Source organism: Panthera uncia, chromosome A2, assembly GCF_023721935.1.
Source record: "Panthera uncia isolate 11264 chromosome A2, Puncia_PCG_1.0, whole genome shotgun sequence".
In the NCBI taxonomy this organism is placed as follows: Eukaryota; Metazoa; Chordata; class Mammalia; order Carnivora; family Felidae; genus Panthera; species Panthera uncia.
Window position 1 is genome coordinate 127873933 of NC_064816.1, and position 13332 is coordinate 127887264.

General features: G+C 34.5%; 1 protein-coding gene across 1 annotated transcript in view; it reads left to right on the forward strand.

Annotated features, from left to right (window-relative positions):
• FOXP2 (forkhead box P2) overlaps positions 1–13332 on the forward strand; it is a 566168-nt gene that overhangs the window by 409444 nt on the left and 143392 nt on the right. The window lies entirely within an intron of this gene.

Here is a 13332-nt window from a genome sequence, read left to right on the forward strand (position 1 = left end):
GAGTTTGTTGTCCTTATTCACTATGTTTGTCCTGTGCAACTGATAGTATATGTATGTCCTTTAAAGTAACTTTTTCTTATGTAATATAACCACTGTTTCATATAGTCTTACCCAGGGTATATAGGCCATTGTTTGGGGAGAAGAAGCATTTTTAGGGTGTTTTTTTTTTAATGTTTGGAAGGTAGAATCTGGAGTTACATAAAACATCTTTCAAAATGTTTATCAGCTCTGTTGAAAGATAAGCAATGGTTTTTCCTGAATCCTGTGTTATATGTAAGCCTAATAAGGTAAGCTTAGTTTAAAAAAAAAAAAAAAAAAAAAGTAAGCATCCTTCTTGTTCCTTTATTTTAACAAAACAATCTTGGGTTTGTTTTTTGGTTTTTTTTTTTTTTTTTTTTTTTTTTTTGTTTTTTTTTGTTTTTTTTTTTTAATGGCCTAGCTGTCTATTTTCATTTTCAGGTGTATTCCCAGATGCTAGTAATTAAAACTTACATGATGGCCTTCTGAATGACAGAGAATTACAGGCTACTTATCTACACAATCCAGAAACTACTTATTCCCTAAAAGCTGGATTAAATTTTTGGTCCCTAAACAAATTTGAGATCAGAATATATGTTGTTGGGAACCAGCCCTTTCGTGGGAGGTGGGTGGGAAGAAGGAAGACTTGTGGAGAGGGGTTGTGTTCCAACCGTGTAAAGTTCAAATGTCTGCCATGATTGCAAAAGTTGTAGTGAATCAGCCTGAGTTTAAGATTCATTTTAACTTTAAAAAAAAAAAAAATGTCACATTCTTTTGTTTAAACTAATCAGTAATTTTATGGTGACACACTTTTCTCACCATCATCTCTCCCCAATTAATGACAGTGATTGGAGTATTTCCATCAAATTCTCTTAGTCCAAGGGAGCCTCTCCATACATTTACATGACAGAGAAAAATCTGCATAGAAGTCACATAAGATAGCAAATGAAATATTTTCCTCACTGTAGCTTCAGAATGGGAGTTTTGCACTGTTGTTGGCATAGCAAGGGAGGTTTAGTGGCTGGCAGCATAAGCCAAAGGTAGGAGTTTATTGTTTCGACTTTGGGAAAAGCACTACATATTGTCCTAATTCTATTTTAACATGCCCCTTGATAAAAAAGACAAAGTAGTTGTTCCTTCCTCCCCAAAGCTAAGTCCAGTAGAAGCTTCTTTATTGCTGGTTACCAGGGTATCTTTGGAAAGAATGGTTGGGCTTTAGTTTGTCTTTCTTTTTTTTTGTTGTATTGGAAGGCAAGATTTGATACTTTGTTTAACTAAAATATACATAATTTTTCTTGGAAAGCACACACATTTAATGTAGGAATATTAATGACTCTAAAATAAGAAATTGTTGCTCATGTACCAAATGTTGTATAAATAAAATTTCGGGCAGAAGTCCTCAATTTTGTTATTTTAGTGCGAAAGGATGATTGAAAGTAATTTAAATATCTTTTAACAATTTCAAGTGCTAACCATTACCACAGACTTTTCTTGTGTCACTTATACTTAGTGTTTTATGATGCATATTAATATATCTCCTTTGTATAAATTATAAAACTATAGCATTTTATTATTATTTTGTATTTTAATCAGGTCTAATGCCAAAATGTCATAGGAATGGAAAGTTGGTTTTTATGAATGAGAATTTAGAAGTAATGAATGAAGACTTACCTGTTCACCAAATTATACACTGCGATTAATATAATGTGAGCCTAAAGTTTTAGTATTTCACAGAATTTGATAAGTTTAGCAACTGTAAACATACTGGGATTGTGTTACAAACCTAGCAGCATCTTCCTAGTTTGCATATGTTGTCAAATGAGGATATTAAGTGATGCTTATCCTTGCATCTGCAAATGCTTTTTAATGTGAGTTGCACTATTAGCCACTTATGTGAAAGGGTTGCATATTTTTGTTAAAAATTTTAACCATTTAATATGAAATTAACACTTTAAAACTTTGACGATTTTTTTTCAGTCTAGTTCTTTTTCTACTTAACAAAGAATTTAACCAATCTTTCAGAATAGAGTTGGTGTAGATTATCTCTTAAAATGAATAAAGGTAATTGAACATGTTTCAAAACCTGCACTTATAAAGGCTAGGTATTTGGTGCTGATAATAGATCACGGTGGTTTGTGCTTTATCATACATAACACATTTTTAGAGGACCAAAAGAAAGTACGTGTTTTTCATTTTAAAATATAGTTTTGATGGAGAACTATTTTATAAGGTTTGAAAAAAATATAGAGAGATAAAAAAATCTGTTTTGATGGCTCAAGTCACAAGAACAATATTAGGTCTTGTTATACTCAACTGATTTCTTTGAAATGTTGAAAAGTAGTAGCCAGATTTGAAGTGTGACATGGTAGAGAGTCTATTTCCAACAGACTAGTATTTATCTACTATTACTTTTTCATTTACATTTTTTTCAGGGTTTTGTGACTTAGATATTAGCCTATCTAATACAAAATGGAAAGAAAAAAATCACATCTGACAAGCTCGAGTACCGATTGTAGTAATAATTTCACTTTTCATGTATAGATATCTGAATATATGTATTTGAAACATATTTACATTTTCTATTCATTCCATAAAACACCAATTGAATAGGTCCAGTCAGTAGGTACATTGATTAATGACATATTGATGAATAATATATAAAGATTGTGATGCAAATGGGAGCTGATATTAACCTAGGCATTACCAGATGTTTCTTCTTTACATGCTTACTGTATACCCCAGAAAACACACTATAATGGCTAAAGACAGCCTCTTGTCTTGATTTCTGATATTTATTTATATCTACTCCTAGAACTTCCTTGGCTTGGTTTACCCATAGTGGATCATAAAAAGAAAAGTTAGCCAAAGAGAATAAGTAATGCTTTCAATCTCATAAAACTAATTTCCAGATTAAAAAGAGTAAATTTCTTTTACTGTTTTTAAACACACACACACACACACACACACACACACACACACACACATTTGCATATGCACACATGCACACTTCCATAATCTGTAAATTTTAAATTTTTTGTAAAATACATTATCAGTTTTCTAGCCTATGACAAATCTACTTAATTTAGTTTAGGTATGAAAATTGGTCGCATTATTGTTCTTGTTACATTTACAGCCATGAGACAGACTTGTGGTTCTTCAACAGCTGTGCAGAGCAGAGACGTAAATTTAAGGTAAATGACATTGCTTTGCTATCTTAGATGAATATTAGTATATAGTATTGTAATCACTTCCTTCATTGTAGGTTAATATCTAATATAAGGTTCTCTTTTCCAATAGGTAATTAAAATATATATTTTTTAAATAATTGTATTAAATAGTTCAAGAACAGAAGAATAAAAAGCAAAAGTGAATTACACTTAAGGGTCTTATTCTGACTCTGCCACAAACCAGTTAAATAAGTTAAGGAAGCCACTCATCTTTTTAAAATAGAGACTTTGGGCTTAACTGATGGACAAAATATTACAATATGTGCTTTAAGATTTATTTTTTTAATCAAGTTATAGGCATCTTAATTTTTCAGGAATAGCTGTATCTTGTTGGGTATTAGTTTATGAGTTAAGATTTTATTTGTTTGTTTGTTTTCAGTTACAAAGCACTTGTTTACTAACATGCCATAGCCAAAAATAATGTTTTGGAATCAACGTACTAAATCCTGTATGCGTGCAAACCATTGTGCAAGTATCATTTTGTACAATATCTGAAGAAACTTTGTTCTTTTTAATGCCTTGAAGTAGTTTTATAAATTGATTTTAGAAGAAACAAAAGCTACACAAAGAATGATTTTACCTATGTATTTTATTTAATAATCTACAGTAAAATATGTTGTGATATAATACAATTTAGCAAATTTCTACCTTTTTTACTTCTTCAACTTGAAATGTTAAAATTAACATCAGCAGACAAAACAAGAAATTCTGCAGTAAACTACTCAGCATTTGTAAAATTTCATATTCTCGGAATAAACCAAGAATAAAGTATGAAATATAAATAATGAAATATATATTCTAGAAGAAAATAATAACTGTAGGATATGGAATTAGACACTGATAAATAATTTAGGTTTTAGGAAATTATAAATGTTCATGCATGCAGTGGTAAAGAATAATGCTGAATATTTCCTTTTCAACCTAATTTCTGATTTCTAGTATGGAAGAATTAGAAGGAAACTAAAACATCTTGTTTCAAATACTGAAAGTAACAAAATCAAAAAATTTGCAATATGGATTTGAGTAGAGCAATGCACTATGATGTAGAAAACAAGATATTTTTAAAGTTTTTTTATTTTTTCTATGTATCAAAAAGATAAGCAGTAAGTCTAATACATTGTTTTTATTTCACAAATCATAAATTTTAAAAAGTTTAACTTAAAAACTATTCATAAGGACAGACTATGCCTGTGTGGTACTCATTTTCCCATTAAAGTACAGAGCATTTCTTAAAAGCCAGCATGAAATAAGCAGTTTTACAAGAATGTTATAGAATACAACCTTAAAATATGATGATGTTGCCACCCGTGGCCAGCTGCTCAAGGCTGACACCCTGTGGAGGAGGGTCTAGGATGTCCAGTCCATCATTGTTAAGTATGCTTCAATGGAAAACTTGTATCTCATCTAGTCATAGCATGTAGGAGAAAGAACATACGTTTTGAGTATGAAGCCTACTTTGTCCTTAATCAGGAAGATTTTGGGTAGGTAGAGTCCTTGGAGTCCATGTCATGGAGGCTGTTACCTCCTCTCTAAAAAAGGGACAAAGGACACCTATCTTGCAAGATTGTTGTGAAGACTAAAAAGAATACTGTGTGAAGTAACTAGCATAAATTCTTGCACTTATAATGAGTTAATAAATAATTACTGTTATGATCAGCTCCAGAAATTTTATATTTAATCCAAGGTTATGATAAATATTCTATAATATGGTTTCAATTGTTTGTCCATAATTTTCACTATTCACTACATATGCCTAATTTATAAGAAAGCAGCACTGAGTGTTTTAGGTACTACTAAAGTATCTCCCCCTCCTATATGCCCCCACAACATACATATTGCACAGTTGCCAGACACAAAATTACTTTTTATTAATTTTTTTAACATTTATTTATTTTTGAGAGATGAGAGAGATGGACCATGAGTGGGGGAGGGGCAGAGAAAGAGGGAGACACAGAATCCAAGGCAGGCTCCAGGCTCTGAGCTGTCAGCACAGAGCCCGATGAGGGGCTCAAACTCACGGACCGAGATCATGACCTGAGCTGAAGTCAGATGCTTAACCTACTGAGCCACCCAGGCATCACCCAGCCACCCACGTGCCCCTCATAAAATTACTTTTTAACGTTTGCCTTTCCTACAAGGCTGTGAGCTCTATAACAGCAGGGACCATGAATTTCCTGCTCATCTCCAGTGCCTCACAATGCCTGGTGAATAATAAAGCTCAGTAAATACTTGTATAGATGGTATGGAGCCTATAAGGAGTCTGTACTGTATTGTTTAGGTAGGAGGGGCTTTAAAGGCTTTTGATAAGCAGGTGATATGATCAAAGCAGTGCTTTGTGAATATCTCATCAACAGTGGAGCATTTGGAGGATGTTTAGGGGGAGGGGAGTTGCAAGGGGTCTGGAATAAGGATAAACTTTAAAAAATTATTTAAATAGGCATATGATGAATTGATCCTTAGGCATGTGGAGTTTGAGCTGATGGCAAGAAAAGTAAGTTAAAGTAACAAACTTTTAGAAAATTAGAACTTGACAGAGAGATTATAGCCAGAGACAACTATTTGTGAAATAATCCAGAAATGATAGATGAATCCATGAAAGTGGAGATTTCTGACAAAGATGATTTACCAAGAGGAGCTCAGTAACATCCACATTTTTTAGAGCAAGAAGAAAAAGAAGCAAAAGGAAAAAAAGAGAGAGAGAGAGAGGAAAAGAAGAACCAAATTAGCATTTATCAACGAAGGTCAAGGAAAGGAAGAGCTTTTAAAAGGTGACTCTTGTCAACCATATCAAGCAATGTCCATGAAGATGAGCATTTTCATACATACAATTTTTAATTGCAACATTGGTGATTGTTGATCCCCTAGTTTCTTTGTCATTCACCAGTAACTCTTAGAATCTGCAGTACTAAAGTGATCAAATAATGAGTCAGAAAAAAGAAAACTTACTTTTACAAGAATGTTAAATAGAAAATTGAGAGTTAGTAAATATACTTCTGTTTTCTCAAATTGCTCTGTCTCTGATTGTATAAGTAAATGAAGTAAATATGTATTGCATATCTAATACTGAGTTCCCATAAGTTAATCTGGAAGAAAACTGCTTTCTAGGAGGTTAAATTTTCTCTTTTCCTACCAACCAAAGCATGTGTTCCATTGTGTAATCCATTAGGATTCAAAAAACATATTCCCTTGCCTTCTCTATCTTAACTAAAGTGAGGAAGAAAGAAATAGAACATTAATATTGTTAAGGGAGCTCTCCATAGGATTTAAGACTTAGGCTGTGAATTTTATCTTAAGATGTTTGGAGGTGTTATACAAGCCAAATTGAATGACAAAGTGAACAGTGTGAGTACATGATTAAAGACAAAAAGGGAAATTATTTTGAAATTCGCTTACATTTAAGATTCCTTGTGTTTCCTCAGTGGATTCTATTCATATATTTCGATCATCCTGCATTCTGTATTCCACTTGGTTTTCTTAAAATTTCCCCACTGTCTTCATCTTTTCTACTATATTGTTTCTTCCTTTATTGTCCTCTTCTTTTCTCTCATCATGTAGTCTTGTCCATTTCACTTAATCTCTGTCCCTTCAGTCCCATATTGAGAAAAGAGTAACTTTAAATGCCTGTAATTACTCAATTCTATCTTGAACCTAGAAGATATTCTAGCATATCATCTTACAAACAAAATAGAAAATCTGTGCTCCTTTTTACAGTCCTGTATCCACTATTTAGTTCTTATCTTGCCCCAAGAGAAGTTTCCATTATGCAATTTTAAGTTGTAGTTGTAGTATGCAAGCAACTCAGTTCTTGATGATCTTTGACACTTGGATGGACCTGGAACCCTGGAGCCTTTCATTTACTGCTAGAAATCCCGTTACTGATGACAGACATTTACAGGTAGCTCTTTAAAAGTCACCGTCAGAATGGTTACATCATTCCTTAAAGCCTTTTGTTAGATTTTCCAGAAAACTCATTGAGAGGTGAATATTCAAACTTGAATTGCTTGGGATAGTTATATTAAATGGCCAGTTTTTAAAGGAGATCTTAGGTTGTGCTGATTATAATTCATTAAATAATGCTGAGTTTGGAAGCACAGCATTTGAAAAGATCAAACAGAGGTATAATGAATTGTTCTTTCAAAAATATTTAAGCCACCCTACCTTAATATGAAAATCATATAAGCTCATTATAAGAATCTAACACGATTTTAAGTTAAATTATGGTTGGGCACTAAGTTACTTTTCCCAAAGGCACTTAATAAATATTAATAAATTGCTATAGTGTAGTAGATTTTTTAAGATGAAAATTATGTTCTCTGATTAGATGAGGAAGAAACCACTCATGAGAACTAATTATAGTAGACCCTTGACATTCACAAGGTATGCATCCTGAGATCTTCATGAACCCTCAAATTCAAGAAATTCCCAGTTCAAAAATGTGGAGAGGTCTATGCAGGCTTCTTTCCAAATACTATTGTTATTCTGAATTAGGCTACCATTGTCATGTGCAAACTGAAACATAAGTGAATCACTTCCAGCTTTCAGTAAAAATTCTTTCTTGACTTCAAAATATCTTTTTTTTAAAGAAGAAATTTTTTTTAAAGAAGAATTTTTTTTAAAGAAGAATTTTTTTTTTTTTTTTTTTTTAATATCACAGGTTTTCCTACATTGGTGAGAATAGGTAGAGAACAGCAAAATACATTCATAATAGAAGAATCATGGGGGTGGAGAAGTTAGTTTATGTATATGAGAAGTCAGCCATGTAAAGAATGGATCAGCCTCCCCCCAGCATGCTTGATTCATTTTCCTGGCCTGACAAATTACAGAAGTGGAATGCCTGGAACTTTGGAACTTGGTGGTTTGAAAATTATCAGACCAATCCTCAACGTCTGTGAATTTTAAGAGCCCATTCTGCTAGATCTTATACTCTAGCATATATGAGGAAGAATCCAGAGTGAACAAACAAGTTCCCCCTACCTTACTTGCTGATATTTTAAGAATTGGGAAAGACATTCAATATAAACGTTTTCTCCTCCTTCATTTTAAATCTCAATGACATTAATAAATTACCTGGAGTACTCTTTCAGAGTAGAAGTTGCCTGGAATATTTTTTAGGGGCATGTAAGAAGGCAGTGTCTTAGGAATGAAAAGACCTCTTAGAGGTTCAGTAGATGAGTAGAAGCTTTATTTTAATGGCCATGCGTTGTTAACTGGCCTAAGCATTCTGAGCTTCATATTTTATCCCTGAAATGAGAGTCTCTGCTTACATTCAGTTCACAGCTGGATCACATCCAGCTTACCTGGTGGTTATTTTTTTTAAGGCTTTGTTGTTTGATCATGCCAATTTTTATAGTTTTGCCATATAGACACAGAACATGCAGTACCTAGTAGTAAAGCATTTTGATAACACAAAATAGAAAATTCCTTTGCACAGTGCATACATTCTTACACTTCTAATGCTGACACTTGTGCTGCTGTAAAAGCTGCCACCTTGATATCTTCTGCTAGTGCTACTGCAAGTCTTCAAGTGACAAACCAAAGAACATACTGAGCACTGATGTGCTGACATGAGGAAAATCTGTTGTCTTACAGAAGAACTGTAGTAAATTCTTCAATAGAATATCTTTGGAAAAACAAACCAAAAACAAAAACAAAAACCCGCAAACAATAAAATCATCCTCTTCATATTCCACCTTCTTCCCATAGAACCAAGCATGTAACAGACATTTAAAACATACTAATTGGTGATTGAAATATGACTAAAGTTTTAGTTTCTCCAAAACTGGGGCATCATTGATACTTTTCTCTTTATTACAGAAGAATATATTTCCAATAACCATCATCAGTCTCCTGTGCAGTCTTAGAGTTCGCTTAGGCCAGTGTTTCTCAAATCCAAGAAATACTTCAAAACATTTAAGAAATGGAGAATTGGGGATCCACCCAAGACCATTCAGTAAATATTTGAGGGGGCTGGATTTTGGAAAAATCAAAATATTTTAGACTCTCCAGAAGATTCTAATGCAGCTGGTCCACAGAGTCATATGCAGAAATCCCAAACTACTTTTCTGAAACAGTGGGACCCTGTAATAAAAAGTACTGAATCTGGGGGCACCTGGGTGGCTCAGTCGGTTAGACTTCTGACTTCAGCTCAGGTCATGATCTCATGGCTCGTGCATTCGAGCCCCGCGTTGGGATCTGTGCTGACAGCTCAGAGCCAGGAGACTGCTTCAGATTCTGTGTCACCCTCTCTCTCTGCCCCTCCCATGCTCATGCTCTGTCTCTCTCTGTCTCTTACAAATGAATAAATGCTAAAAAAATAATAAGTGTTCTGACAATTAAAAAAAAAAGTACTGATTCCGAATTCTCTTATTACAATACTGTGGCCTTTTAATGTCTGGAACTCTGTTCTTCAACCTACACAATGAAAACTGCTGAAATAATGGCACCTCATGTTCCTACCAGATTCAGCAGCCTTTGAATCCTGTCCTGTGTTTTGTTTTGTTTGTTTCTATATATATATATATATATATATATATATATATATATATATAGTCTTTAAACCTGAGCTAATTCAAAAGGCCCCTGGCTAGGTGCCTTGAGAGGTCTCTCTCCACTTATCCATGGATAATGGATAATTTCCAAATAATCCAGGATCATTTCCAACCATATTGTCAGAATTTTACTTTGAATCAGTTCTCATCAGTACTCTCAATGAGTAAAATCTTCACTAATGAACTCATTCTCTTCTTATATCTTTGATCAAAACAATTTGTTTTCTAAAGTCCTCCAACATATGCACTATGTCCAGTTGGCCTCCCTTTCAGTGTTAGAACCTTAAGGAAAAGGCTCATTGTCTTCAAAGACAGCTGTCTGCTACAGTGGCCCTCGCATGCTGATCTCATTGTTCACCGCACACTTTTTACGTGGTATGTGAGCGGCAGTTTCTCTAACATTACTTCGTGTCCCCACAAAGCTGACCTTGCCCTTCTTTTCTCAATATGCATTTCTCCACCTTCATCTAGAAGACTTCTGGGTACCTTTTACATTCTCGTTGTCAGCTACTCTGAAGTCTCTTTTGATACTCTCTCCTGCCACACACACAATGTAGATTTAATTATTCATTTCTATATATTACTTCTATGTCATATACCTACTTCTATTTTTATAGGTATCACACTGAATCAGAATTACTTGGAGGCTGGGATTCTGTCTTATTCATCTTCACATTTCCAGTGTCTGGCACATAGTGCATTTTGGGTAAATGTGTGGAGTCCATTCATCAGGGCTAGTTTATAATTGAGTTTCTCCTTTCTGCCATGCTCCAGATTTGTTTTTTTTTCACTTGCCCGCTGGTGCATGCCGACTTAGATAAAGTTGTTTTAAACTGAAATTATTTATCTCTCCCAACCCTTATACAATGCTTTCATCAACTTTTCTGATTTGTGTTCTACTGTGTCCAGATGTAAACCCTTCTGATCTAATTGGGTCATATTCCTCTGCTCTAATGTGAAAATTTCCCTTTTCTTCAACCTCTCACCGTGGCACAAAAGGCTATACGCCATCATATACCTGATACATCACAACCATGACCTAATCCTTACTGCTCACTGAACATGCTGTATATTTATTTATTCAGTCATTCGTAGATATTTACAGGTTGTTTCTTATATACCAGGCACTTTCTGGGGTGACATGAACCATAAGAACTTTGATACCTATTTGCCTTGGTTTCTATTTCTCCCATCTGTTTGGAAGGTCATTCAAACCTACCTACCCACTGCCTGCTACCTTAGTTGCCAGACTCCTACACACAATTTAAGGCCCTATTCCCTCAAGTCTTCTCTGACTCTTCAGAGAGAAATAATCCCTCACCCATGTGTATTTCGAGAACCCATATCGTATTTTTATTTTATCATCCCATATATGTTAGTTATAAAGATTCAGTTACATGACTAGATTAGTTGCATGAATCAGGTCACATTACCCACCCCCCTCTCACATTGCTAATTTATCTTGTCTTAGCTCTATTAGGCAGTCTGTTTATGACTAATACTTCAACCGATTCCTTTTCCTGTGTAGATAGCATGTAATATACTTATTTAACAATAACAATTCTTTCTCCTTTTTATCTTTTCTTAAATATTTTCTTTCCTGATTTTATCTTCTGGTTTATTAATTTTATAGATACATAACATTTTGCTTACAATAAGCTCTTTCCCCCTATTTATTCTGTTTTTCTTTTTTGAACAAGATATACTGCTTGATTATTCTGTACTAGCAATGTTCTTACCCTGCTAAATATCAATGATACTTTTCCTAAGGAACTGGAAGTAAGAAGTGTGCTTAGCAAAATTATACCAGAAATGTACAAGATTACAAATGAGATGTGAGGATTTTTCAAATGTCATCAAAGAACTATACTTTCTGTATGATTTATTGGCATATAACTTTTATGCGTTGATCATATCTATTGATTTAGCCATGTGAATTTCAAATATTTCCACTGAAATACTGCCTAATTTTCTATGGAATTTGTCAGCTGCTCTTTTTAAGAATATAGATTTATTTTTCTCATAAAGCATGAACTCCTCAGATACGCAGTCTATATTTGGCTGGTACAACTGCTCAAGGATAACATGGAAGACCAACGTTTCTTTTAGCCTCCTGCTCTGCCCCTGTGTAGCCTTTGTCTTCATGGTCACAAGATGGCTGCCCCTTTTCCAGGCATGTTCCAGTCGGAAAGAAGGGGATGGCAAAATACAAATAAGCTTGTGCCAGCTGAATCAGAGCCCCTTTAATAACAAGTGTTCCAAGAAGGCTTACATGGTAGCTTCTGTTTCCTTCTCGTTGGCCTGAACAGTATCACATGAACACATTGCTTCAACTGAATCTGGGAAGCTGATTGATTACGTTTGACCAGGTACTTTGTTACGCTAAACCCAAACTTTTCATAGGGAAAAAAGGAACGATAAATTTTGCATCAGGCACCTAACGGTGTCTGCCACTAGCAGTTTACAATAGATGTTAGTGCCAACTCATTTGGCCCAAGGAATATGTGAAAAGAGATGATATGACTTGAGATACTTCAGTGACAAGTTTTGTTGTTGTTATTGTTGTTGTTTTTCTTCTAGGAAAATTTAGAAAGACACAAACCTATGTATTAAAGTGACTAAAGATGAGTGGGTTATAGGACTTAATTCTAAGCTTTAATATTTTTAGTTATAACTAAAATGTTCTTACAGATCCAGTATATATTCAGTACTGAGGAAAGCACAATGCTAGATCAAGTAAGCAGAGGTGATGCCTCTCCTCCTGGAAGTTGCTGCTGATGCTCTACAGGGCTGGTTAGGCACCCTGGTGCAACATGCATAGGCAGTGAAACAAATACTGAGAAGTTTAAATAAGTAAAGCATATGCATATATTGCATGTAGAGAAACAGTGTTTTTTTTTTTTTTGAAGGGTGATTAAAAAAAATAGTCATAGAAGCCGAAATTTAAATAAGTTAAGGTCAGGAGAAAAATTTTCATTTGGCTATTATGTATTGGGTTGTGGTATTGCTGGAAAGCTCGAGAAAGTTCTGACTTTCTTTCCAGCTATAGTGAAGACAAAAGATGTATTTCATACTTTTTCTATATTTTCTGCAATTATCTGTGTTATAAGCCACCACACTAGAAGAAAACAGGAACTTTGTGGGGTAAGTAGAAGTTCGGAGGAAGCCTTGTTCTCCCCTCATCTCCAGCTCCACTGACATGTATGAGTTCCTGCTGTGTTCTGGGTTTCAGGTACTTTACCCCTGACTGGTCATTGTATTTCTACCTAACCCAGAATTGGTTAGTGCTGTTCCTATTTTACCTATGAGGAATTATAGGGCCAGAAAAGTTCAGTAACTTTCTCAAGGATCCAGGGATGAATATAAGTTCTGTCTGATTACAAGGTCACCTTTTTCATGAATGAATAATTTCTTTAGGAATTCTCAGTTTGGGGACAGGTAGGAAGACAGGAAGGGCAGAAATTTCTCTTCCTGCCTTTGGCTGCCTGTCTGGTTGAAGGATGACCTTTCTGGGGGAGTAAGAATGGGAGGTCCTTATG